The following is a 13,020-nucleotide window of genomic DNA, read 5'->3' on the forward strand; positions in this document are numbered from 1 at the left end:
ATAAGGTCTATCTATTAGAAACAAAGATTTGCCACAATGAGATATTTACATTTTGACTCCATCCAAACAGATTCACAGGAGATCTGACTGTAGTTTTTTTTGTATTGCTTTCCTTATTTCATTTTCCAATCACGATAATGATGGTGGTACATCAAGGATCTCTATAAGATCCCTCTCTTCTTCCTTCATGTTTCCGTCCTAACATTCCAACACCAGACTCTCTGAGAGCTTACTCCGCCCTCTAGTGGTGGAATTGTACATTTAAGCACAAATATATAAGATACTATTGTATTTTTTTATACGAGAAAACATAGAAAAATATGCACATCTAACTTATCAGGAGCAGGACAGAAGAACGTGTCAAAGAAAAAAGCAATGTCCGCAACTGGTATGCTCCTATGGTGATTTAATTCAGACGCAAAAAAAGACTACATTTCTATCTGAGTTGGATCTTCGTCAGGTCATACATCACTGTGAAACACACCTACTTAAATGTACATCGGGTCAATTGAATACATCCAGTCAATTGAATACATACATACATGAACATCACAATAAATATTATAGACATATAGACATATATGGAAAAACATGAATACATGTTTTTTTTCCCCCATGTCAAGTAATATAGGTGTGCAATAGATTAATAACAGGTGAGACATAATAATAATAATAATATGCCATTTAGCAGACGCTTTTATCCAAAGCGACTTACAGTCATGTGTGCATACATTTTTTTTTTTGTGTATGGGTGGTCCCGGGGATCGAACCCACTACCTTAGCGTTACAAGCGCCGTGCTCTACCAGCTGAGCTACAGAGGACCACAAATGCGTCAATCATTTTGTGTACAATGTTATATAGGGACATTTAAAAAAAGCAGCTCCCTGTGAGCAGAACACATTTTATTAAACCACATGGTGGTATTGAAGACACACCAAGATCTAGTTTGATCATGGCTATATCTCAATGGTTCATATATCAAATCAAATTTTATTTGTCACATACACGTGTTTAGCAGATGTTATTGCACGTGTAGTGAAATGCTTGTGCTTCTAGCTCCGACAGTGCAGTAATATCTAACAAGTAATATCTAACAATTTCACAACATCTAAGGAATGGAATTAAGAATATATACATATATGGACGACCAATGACAGAGTGGCATGGACTAAGATACAGTAGAATATTATAGAATACAGTATATACATATGAGATGAGTAATGCAAGATATGTAAATATTGTTAAAGTGACTAGTGTTCCATTTCTTAAAGTGGCCAGTGATATCTATAGGCAGCAGCAGCCTCTAATGTGCTAGTGATGGCTATTTAACAGTCTGATGGCCTTGAGATAGAAGCTGTTTTTCAGTCTCTCAGTCACAGCTTTGATGCACCTGTACTGACCTCGCCTTCTGGATGATAACGGGGTGAACAGGCAGTGGCTCGGTGGTTGATGTCCTTGATTATCTTTTTGGGCTTCCTGTGACATCGGGTGCTGTAGGTGTCCTGGAGGGCAATTAGTTTGCCCCCGGTAATGCGTTCGGCAGACCGCACCACCCTCTGGAGTGCCCTGCGGTTGCAGGCGGTGCAGTTGCCGTACCAGGCGGTGATACAGCCCGACAGGATGCTCTCAATTGTGCATCTGTAAAAGTTTGTGAGGGTTTTAGGTGCCAAGCCACATTTCTTCAGCCTCCTGAGGTTGAAGAGGCTCTGTTGCGCCTTCTTCACCACACTGTCTGCGTGGGTGGACCATTTCAGTTTGTCAGTGATGTGTACACCAAGGAACTTGAAACTGTCCACCTTCTCCACTGCGGTCCCATTGATGTGGATAGGGGGGTGCACACTCTGCTGTTTCCTGAAGTCCACGATCATCTCCTTTGTTTTGTTGATGTTGAGTGAGAGGTTATTTTCCTGGCACCACACTCCCAGTGCCCTCACCTCCTCCCTGTAGGCTGTCTCGTCATCGTTGGTAAACAAGCCTACTACTGTTGTGTCGTCTGAAAACTTGATGATTGAGATGGAGGCGTGCTTGGCAACGCAGTCATGGATGAACAGGGAGTACAGGAACAGGAGGGGGCTGAGCTCGCACCCTTGTGGGGCCCCAGTGTTGAGGATCAGCAAAGTGGAGGTGTTGTTTCCTACCTTCACCACCTGGGGGCGGCACATCAGGAAGTCCAGCATCCAGTTGCACAGGGCGGGGTTCAGACCCAGTGCCTCAAGCTTAATGATGAGCTTGGAGGGTAATATGGTGTTGAATGCTGAGCTATAGTCAATGAACAGCATTCTTACATAGGTATTCCTCTTGTCCAGATGGGATAGGGCAGTGTGCAGTGTGATGGCGATTGCATCGTCTGTGGATCTATTGGGGCGGGCGGTAAGCAAATTGAAGTGGGTCTAGGGTGACAGGTAAGGTAGAGGTGATATGATCCTTGACTAGTCTCAAAGCACTTCATGATGACAGAGGTGAGTGCTACGGGGCGATAGTCATTTAGTTCAGTTACCTTTGCTTTCTTGGGTACAGGAACAATGGTGGCCATCTTGAAACATGTGGGGACAGCAGACTGGGATAGGGAGAGATTGAATACGTCCACAGAATGTGTATTAATGAAGGCCTAACTAATCTGTAGGTAATTGTGTCTGACATGAGACAGACTTTATAAAGACGTCAGGTAAATATGTAAAACATACACCACTGGCCACAGTAACGTGTTGGTCCATTTACTCTGATGTGATGTGTAATAGCCTGGACCTACAATGTCTGGACCTACAATGTAATGTTCTAAGGCAAAGAGTGAGTGGGCAAAGTAGCTGATATGTCAAAGTTACATTGTTTACAGTGAAAAGAATAGAATGTTAGAAGTCATGATGTAACAATAGGACCTTTAGAATGTTGAAGAAATCCCATGAAAGTGGATGAACTTTAATAAGTTTAATAAAAGTTTAACAGTTTAAATAGTATCAAAAAGTTGTATGCAACCAACTTCACCCAGATCAGTCTACACATTTTAAAGTTTGAATGGCGTTTCTAGCTTAAACTGTTTAACAGGAGTAGGCAGCGTGCTAAAGAATAATCATCATAATAATAATAATAACTAGATGGTAATTTTCCATGTAGAAAAATTGTGTGACTTGCTTCAGCTTTTTGAAAGTATTTGTGTGGTAGTGGAAGAAGTTTAAAACATTTTACTTACAGTGCTTCGGAGGTCCAGAGTGCTGAAATTAAATGCACCCTAGTAGATACATACAGTACATGTACACTGAGTATACCAAACATTAGCAACACCTTCCTAATATTGAGTTGCATCTCCACCTTCTGCCCTCAGAACAGCCTCAATTCGTCGGGGCATGGACTCTACAAGGTGTCGAAAGCGTTCCACAGGGATGCTGGCCCATGTTGACTCCAATGCTTCCCACAGTTGTGTCAAGTTGGCTGGATGTCCTTTGGGTGGTGGTCCATTCTTGATACACAAGGGAAACTGTTGAGTGTGAAAAACCCAGCAGCATTGCAGTTCTTGACACAAACTGTGCATCTGGCACCTACTACCATATCCCGTTCAAAGGCACTTAAATGTTTTGTCTTGTATTCACCCTCTGAATGGCACACATAGGCTACACAATCCATGTCTAAATTGTCTCAAAGCTTAAAAATCCTTCTTTAACCTGTCTCCTCCCCTTCATCTACACCAGTTGTCACCAACCGGACAATCACTGTCAGGTGCGAGCGTGGATGTGGTGTGGAATCAAGCGCAGGACAACAGAGGTTTCGTCCAACAGTCTTTAGTAAAGACACGTAAACAAAACACACGGCTAAATCCAAGCCGGAGGCAAGCGAACTTTACGCACACTGCGTAAAGCACCAAAATACAAAACAAATGCGCACACAGTGCGGACACTCTCTCAAAACAATAACTGGAGAGAAAATACTAATAGCCCTTGCTGACTGGAGAAACAATTACACACAACACAAGACTCAAACGACGAGAACTTATAGGACACATAATAAGCACAAAACAGAAACAGGTGTAACCAATCAGACAAAACCAAACAAACATCGAAACATACAACGGTGGCAGCTAGTACTCCGGGGACGACGACCGCCGAAGCCTGCCCGAACAAGGAGGAGGAGCAGCCTCGGCCGAAACCGTGACAATCACGATAGACTGGTCAATTTTCAAGCCATTCCTAGTCGATCACCAAATGCTGTACTGTATCTTCTTGTCTAAGAAATACTAAAGAAAACATTTCCTCTTTAAAACACAAGTTCTTCTTTATTCAAGTTAACCGGAGCCATACAAGTATAGTGCATTGAGCTGGAATCTCCCGCTGTCCAACTCCTGTGTGCGGGCTGCGCGTCCCCTAAGTGGTCACGTGGCCTCGATACAATATGCCACATCCCCATTATCAAGATATGCTTTTTCCTGTATAAGATAAAACAATAACAATTCTCTATAAATCCTGGTTACAATTATTTGCATAGTGAACACTGCATTTCAATAACAAATGTACACTTTCTCAAATCAGCCTCTGAGGTGCTTTTAGTTCTCTACCTGACCGTCTCATTTCAACATGCTGCCCTGGTGGGTCTGACACAGGAGTGTCTGGGCTTGACGTTGTCTGACTTGTAAATGTCACCCTCTTGCCTGTCTGTTTGCTCACGCTCAGGTACATGTAACAAGTGTCTCCTATTTCTCCTGTATGTAACTCCCTCAGGTGTCATTACATCATATGACCTGTTTGCCACTGTTTTCACCACACAAGCCTCAACGCTCCATGTTTTCCCATCATGCATTTTCACTATCATTTGGACTGAGTGCACTGAGCACCTTGGACCTTTGTCATAGTACCTTTTCTGTTCACTCTTTTCTCTCCGTTTGTTAAGAATGACCTTGTCATTCTTCTCTGTTTCTAGGAATACTGGCAACCTAGTTTTGAGTTTCCTGTTGAACAACAGCTCTGCAGGAGACAGACCATGTTTTAGTGGAGTAGCCCTGTAGTTTACCAAAGCTAGATACGGATCTGTCTGAGTCGAGAGCTTTCTTAAGCAGTAGTTTCACTGTTTTGACACTGTTTTTGACTAACCCATTAGACTGTGGGTATAGTGGGCTGGATGTGACATGCTTGAACCCGTACAGTTTAGCAAAATCACTGAAAGCTGAACTGTGAGATGTTGTCCGTACGGACTACCTCTGCGACCCCATGGCGAACAAAGAATGACTTAATGTGAGTTATCACCTGACTAGCAGTAGTGTCCTTCAGTAAAGCTCTCTGGATAATGAGAGTAATAGTCCATCAGTAGAACATAGTTCTTGTCTTCAAGAGCAAAGATATCTATTCCTACTTTGCCCCATGGTCTCAACACCTCATACAGATAGCTCATCCCTTTATTGACCATAAGGTTATGGTATAGCTTGTACAGACCACCTGCATGTTATTGCTTGAATCAGCTTTTGCAAACACTCATCTTCTGCAGTTAGCACGTGAAATAACTGTACACATTTAATTTGAGACTGGGCAACTCTTTCTGATAAACTTTGCATGTATGGTCTTGTCCTGCTCGTATATCTCGTTTGGTTCTGAGCTGTCAAAAGCTCTGGACAATGTGTCTGCCACTAACAATTCTATCCCTGGCCTGTACTCGAGTTGCAAGTCATATTTCTGACGTTTTAAAAACAGTCTCTATACCCTTGGTGGTGTGTATGCTAGACCCTTCTTTGCAATAGTAACCAAAGGTTTATGATCAGTTTCAGCCCACACTGTTTTACCATAGATAAACACATGGAATTTCTCACATGCATTTGACAGTGCCAATGTCTCTTTCTCAATCTGAGCAAGTTACACTCAGACATTGTCAGAGCCCTGGAGGCATATGCGACTGGCACCTGCTGTAACAACACTGCACCTAAACCTGCTTTTAGGCATCTGCTGAGATTTTGGTTTTGTGCTTTTCATCATAGAACATCAGTACTGGAGCATGCATGATTAATGCCTTGAGCTCCTCAAACTCATTCTGGTGATTACTGTTCCAACACCATTCTGTAGTTTTACACAGTAGACTTCTCATCTGGCGTGTGTGAGTTGCCAGATTAGGTACAAATTTGCCCACATAGTTAACCATACCTAAGAACCTTTGGACACACTCTTGGTCGGTAGGCGGTGGCATGTTTTTGATGGCTGTCACTTTGCTATGGTCTATCTGAATAGTTTCACATGTTAGTTTTTCACCTGAATTAACATTTGTCTGCGTTTAGCTTTAGCCCATTAGCTCTGGCTAGATCAAGTGCTGCTTTCAACCTTGTGTTGTGCTCTTCAAGAGTCTGACCCCATATTAGCACATCATCAATGTACACTTTGGTGCCTGGCACACTCAAATATCTGTTGGACTGTCCAATGAAAGACTTCTGGTGCTGAAGTGAGACCAAACAGGAGCCTTTTAAATGAGTACCTACCAAAAGGAGTATTGAAAGTACAAGGCCTTGTACTCTCCTTGTCTACAGTCGTGGTGAAAAGTTTTGAGAATGACACAAATATTAATTTTCACAAAGTCTGCTGCCTCAGTTTTTATGATGGCAATTTGCATATACTCCAGAATGTTATGAAGAGTGATCAGATGAATTGCAAGTCACTCTTTGCCATGAAAATGAACTTAATCCCCAAAAAACATTTCCACTGCATTTCAGCCCTGCCACAAAAGGACCAGCTGACATCATGTCAGTGATTTTCTCGTTAACACAGGTGAGAGTGTTGACGAGGACAAGGCTGGAGATCACTCTGTCATGCTGATTGAGTTAGAATAACAGACTGGAAGCTTTAAAAGGAGGGTGGTGCTTGAAATCATTGTTCTTCCTCTGTTAACCATGGTTACCTGCAAGGAAACACATGCCGTCATCATTGCTGTGCACAAAATGGGCTTCACAGGCAAGGATATTGCTGCTAGTAAGATTGCACCTGAATCAACCATTTATCGGATCATCAAGAACTTCAAGGAGAGAGGTTCAATTGTTGTGAAGAAGGCTTCAGGGCTCCCAAGAAAGTCCAGCAAGCGCCAGGACTGTCTCCTAAAGTTGATTCAGCTGCGGGATCGGGGCACCACCAGTGCAGAGCTTGCTCAGGAATGGCAGCAGGCAGGTGTGAGTGCATCTGCACACACAGTGAGGCAAAGACTTTTGGAGGATGGCCTGGTGTCAAGAAGGGCAGCGAGGAAGCCACTTCTCTCCAGGAAATAATGGGCGGCAGGTGGCTTAGTGGGTAAGAGCGTTGTGCCAGTAACCGAAAGGTCGCTGGTTCTAATCCCCGAGCCGACTAGGTGAAAAATCTGTCGATGTGCCCTTGAGCAAGGCACTTAACCCTATTTGCTCCTGTAAGTCGCTCTGGATAAGAGCGTCTGCTAAATGACCAATTATTATTATTATAAATACATCAGGGACAGACTGATATTCTGCAAAAGGTACAGGGATTGGATTGCTGAGTACTGGGGAAAAGTCATTTTCTCTGATGAATCCCCTTTCCGATTGTTTGGGGAATCCGGAAAAAAGCTTGTCCGGAGAAGACAAGGTGAGCGCTACCATCAGTCCTGTGTCATGCCAACAGTAAAGCATCCTGAGACCATTCATGTGTGGGGTTGCTTCTCAGCCAAGGGAGTGGGCTCACTCACAATTTTGCCTAAGAACACAACCATGAATAAAGAATGGTACCAACACATCCTCCGAGAGCAACTTCTCCCAACCATCCAAGAACAGTTTGGTGACGAACAATGCCTTTTCCAGCATGATGGAGCACCTTGCCATAAGGCAAAAGTGATAACTAAGTGGCTCGGGGAACAAAACATCGACATTTTGGGTCCATGGCCAGGAAACTCCCCAGACCTTAATCCCATTGAGAACTTGTGGTCAATCCTCAAGAGGTGGATGGACAAACAAAAACCCACAAATTCTGACAAACTCCAAGCATTGATTATGCAAGAATGGGCTGCCATCAGTCAGGATGTGGCCCAGAAGTTAATTGACAGCATGCCAGGGCGGATTGCAGAGGTCTTGAAAAAGAAGGGTCAACACTGTAAATATTGACTCTTTGCATAAACTTAATGTAATTGTCAATAAAAGCCTTTGACACTTATGGAATGCTTGTAATTATACTTCAGTATACCATAGTAACATCTGACAAAAATATCTAAAAACACTGAAGCAGCCAACTTTGTGAAGACCAATACTTGTGTCATTCTCAAAACCTTTGACCATGACTGTAGACTGATCTGCCCAAACCCTGAGGAGGTGTCTAGCTTTAAGAAGTATTTAGCCCCTGCTATGTCCCTGAATAACTCCCCTCTGGTAGGCAGCTGAAAGTGTTCCCTTTTCACATACTTGTTTAGCTCTTTTGGATCCATACCGTCTGAGCGAGCAGTCTTTCTTATCAACTACTGTATTACTAGTGAGGGGACCAATTCAGTAGACTCTTCTACATTGTCTAGCATATCTAGGACTCTAGCCTCAGTAGCACTGCTTTTAGCTTATCTTAGTGATAATGGTACCTTTCTAGGTGCATGGATCACTGATCTATTTGGCTACTCTAACTCGATTTTGTGCTGCACCTTGAGTTTTCCTATTCCCTGATAAACATCTGCATATGCATCCTTAACATTAGTCATTTCACCATTGACTGTATGAACCCGTTTCACTAGACCCATTAAGTTACATTACTTTAACCAGTGATAGGTGTTTTTTCTCCCTTTACCAGGTCAAAAGGAACCTTGTGAGATATATCATCGACCTCGAGCACCAATGTTTATATCCCTGAAGTGGCAATTGCTTCACCACTATAAGCTTTCTTATCCTTTGTTTTGTGTTCACCACTGCTTTTACCTGTAACCATAACAATTCAGTCTCTGGAATTATGTTGACCTGCGCTCCAGTGTCAAGTTTGAACACAATGTCAGTTCCATTAGTCTGTAGGTAATAGTCCAGTCCTTCTCTGGTCCTGCGAGCGTGACTTTTCCCACAAAGAGATCACCCGAAGCCCCCTGACTGTACTCATTGTCACTGCTGTTGCCCTGGTCCTACCGGTCAAAAGTTTTAGAACACACCTACTCATTCAACGGTTTTTCTTTATTTTTACTATTTTCTACATTGTAGAATAATAGTGAAGATATCAAAACTATGAAATAACACATATGGAATCATGTAGTAACCAAAAAAGTGTAATAGCCACCCTTTGCCTTGATGACAGCTTTGCACACTCTTGGCATTCTTTCAACCATCTTCATGAGGTAGTCACCTGGAATGCATTTAAATTAACAGGGGTGCCTTCTTAAAAGTTAATTTGTGGAATTTATTTATTTCTTAATGCGTTTGATCCAATCAGTTGTGTTGTGACAAGGTAGGGGGGTATACAGAAGATAGCCCTATTTGGTAAAAGACCAAGTACATATTATGGCAAGAACAGCTCAAATAAGCAAAGGGAAACGACAGTCCATCATTACTTTAAGACATAAAGCTCAGTCAATACGGAAAATGTCAAGAACTTTGTGCAGTCGGAAAAAAACATTAAGCGCTATGATGAAACTGGCTCTCATGAGGAACGCCACAGGAATGGAAGACCCAGAGTTACCTCTGCTGCGGAGGATACATTCATAAGAGTTACCAGCCTCAGAATTGCACCCAAATAAATGCATCACAGAGTTCAAGTAACAGACACATCTAAACATCAACTGTTCAGAGGAGACTGTGTGAATCAGGCCTTCATGGTCGAATTGCTGCAAAGAAACCACTACTAAAGGACACCAATAAGAAGAAGAGACTTGCTTGGGCAAAGAAACACGAGCAATGGACATTAGACTGGTGGAAATGTGTCCTTTGGTCTGGAGTCCAAATTTGAGATTTTTGGTTCCAACCGCTGTGTCTTTGTGAGACGCGGTGTGGGTGAACGGATGATCTCCACATGTGTATTTCCCACCGTAAAGCATGGAGGAGGAGGTGTTAGGGTGTGGGGGTGCTTTGCTGGTGACACTGTCTGTGATTTATTTAGAATTCAAGGCACACTTAACCAGCATGGCTACCACAGCATTCTGCAGCGATACGCCATCCCATCTGGTTTGTGCTTAGTGGGACTATCATTTGTTTTTCAACAGGACAATGACCCAACACACCTCCAGGCTGTGTAAGGGCTATTTTACCAAGAATGAGAGTGATGGAGTGCTGCATCAGATGACCTGGCCTCCACAATCCCCCGACCTCAACCCAATTAAGATGGTTTGGGATGAGTCGGATGGCAGAGTGAAGGACAAGCAGCCAACAAGTGCTCAGCATATATGGGAACTCCTTCAAAACTGTTGGAAAAGCATTCCAGATGAGAATGCCAAGAGTGTGCAAAGCAGTCATCAAGACAACGGGTGGCTATTTGAAGAATCTCAAATATAAAATATATTTTGATTTGTATAACACTTTTTTGGTTACTACATAATTCCAAATGTGTTATTTCATAGTTTTGATGTCGTCACTATTATTTTTCAATGTAGAAAATAGTAAAAATATAGAAAAACCCTTGAATGAGTACAGTGAGGGAAAAAACGTTTTTGATCCCCTGCTGATTTTGTACGTTTGCCCACTGACAAAGAAATGATCAGTCTATAATTTTAATGGTAGGTTTATTTGAACAGTGAGAGACAGAGTAACAACAACAAAATCCAGAAAAACGCATGTCAAAAATGTTATAAATTGATTTGCATTTTAATGAGGGAAATAAGTATTTGACCCCCTCTCAATCAGAAGATTTCTGGCTCCCAGGTGTCTTTTATACAGGTAACGAGCTGAGATTAGGAGCACACTCTTAAAGGGAGTTTGTTTGTTACCTGTATAAAAGACACCTGTCCACAGAAGCAATCAATCAATCAGATTCCAAACTCTCCACCATGGCCAAGACCAAAGAGCTCTCCAAGGATGTCAGGGACAAGATTGTAGACCTACACAAGGCTGGAATGGGCTACAAGACCATCGCCAAGCAGCTTGGTGAGAAGGTGACAACAGTTGGTGCAATTATTCGCAAATGGAAGAAACACAAAAGAACTGTCAATCTCCCTCGACCTGGGGCTCCATGCAAGATCTCACCTCGTGGAGTTGCAATGATCATGAGAACGGTGAGGAATCAGCCCAGAACTACACGGGAGGATCTTGTCAATGATCTCAAGGCAGCTGGGACCATAGTCACCAAGAAAACAATTGGTAACACACTATGTCGTGAAGGACTGAAATCCTGCAGCGCCCGCAAGGTCCCCCTGCTTAAGAAAGCACATATACAGGGCTGTCTGAAGTTTGCCAATGAACATCTGAATGATTCAGAGGAGAACTGGGTGAAAGTGTTGTGGTCAGATGAGACCAAAATCGAGCTCTTTGGCATCAACTCAACTCGCCATGTTTGGAGGAAGAGGAGGACTGCCTATGACCCCAAGAACACCATTCCCACCGTCAAACATGGAGGTGGAAATATTATGCTTTGGGGGTGTTTTTCTGCTAAGGGGACAGGACAACTTCACCGCATCAAAGGGACGATGGACGGGCCATGTACCGTCAAATCTTGGGTGAGAACCTCCTTCCCTCAGCCAGGGATTAAATATGGGTCATGGATGGGTATTCCAGCATGACAATGACCCAAAACACACGGCCAAGGCAACAAAGGAGTGGCTCAAGAAGTGGCCTAGACAGTCTCCAGACCTTAATCCCATAGAAAATATGTGGAGGGAGCTGAAGGTTCGAGTTGCCAAACGTCAGCCTCGAAACCTTAATGACTTGGAGAAGATCTGCAAAGAGGAGTGGGACAAAATCCCTCCTGAGATGTGTGCAAACCTAGTGGCCAACTACAAGAAACGTCTGACCTCTGTGATTGCCAACAAGGGTTTTGCCACCAAGTACTAAGTAATGTTTTGCAGAGGGATTAAATACTTATTTCCTCATTAAAATGCAAATCAATTTATAACATTTTTGACATGAGTTTTTCTGGATTTTGTTGTTGTTATTCTGTCTCTCACTGTTCAAATAAACCTACCATTAAAATTATAGACTGATCATTTCTTTGTCAGTGGGCAAACGTACAAAATCAGCAGGGGATCAAATACTTTTTTCCCTCACTGTAGGTGTGTCCAAAGTTTTGACTGGTACTGTATATATATATATATATTATTATTATTATGTATTTATTTTTTATTAATAAACAAATATCAACAAACAAAAGAGGAATAGTCACATGCAAACAAGCATACATACAAACTATTTATATTGCCAGGAATCCTAAACAAACAAAACATATTCATTAATAATACAACAAGTTTTAATTGCCTTTTTGTTTTTCATTATAGTTAAAGTACTGCCATATTGTTTAAATTAATGTGAAAAGTTAGGTTATGAATTAGACCATTTGCATTTGTGAATATGAAATTTACCAAATATTATTAGCAGTTGAATTAAATATACTACATCTTTATCAATGTCAGAATTTCCTCGAATAAATAATTATATCAAAACCATTCAATTGTACAACCTGTCCTGTTTTCTTTGTAACAAAGTTCTGTATGTCAATCCAAAAAAATGCACTGCATTTTAAAAGTATTTAGAACCCTTTACTTTTTCAAAATGTTGTTACATTACAGCCTTATTCTACAATGGATTACATTATTTATTTTTCCTGATCAATCTACACACAATACCCCAAAATGACAAAGCGAAAAACATTTTTGCACATTTATTAAAAATAAAAATCTGAAATAACTTATTTACATAAGTATTCAGACCCTTTGCTATGAGACTCGAAATTGAGCTCAGGTGCATCCTGTTTCCATTGATCGTCCTTGAGATGTTTCTAAAACTTGATTGGAGTCCACTTGTGGTAAATTCAATTGATTGGACATGATTTGGAAAGGCACACACCTGTCTATATAAGGTCCCACAGTCGACAGTGCATGTCAGAGCTACGAGACAGGATTGTGTCGAGGCACAGATCTGGGGAAGGTTACCAAAAAATGTCTGCAGCATTGAAGGTCCC

The sequence above is a fragment of the Coregonus lavaretus genome (genome assembly GCF_964263955.1).
Source record: "Coregonus lavaretus genome assembly, chromosome: 5".
NCBI lineage: Eukaryota > Metazoa > Chordata > Actinopteri > Salmoniformes > Salmonidae > Coregonus > Coregonus lavaretus.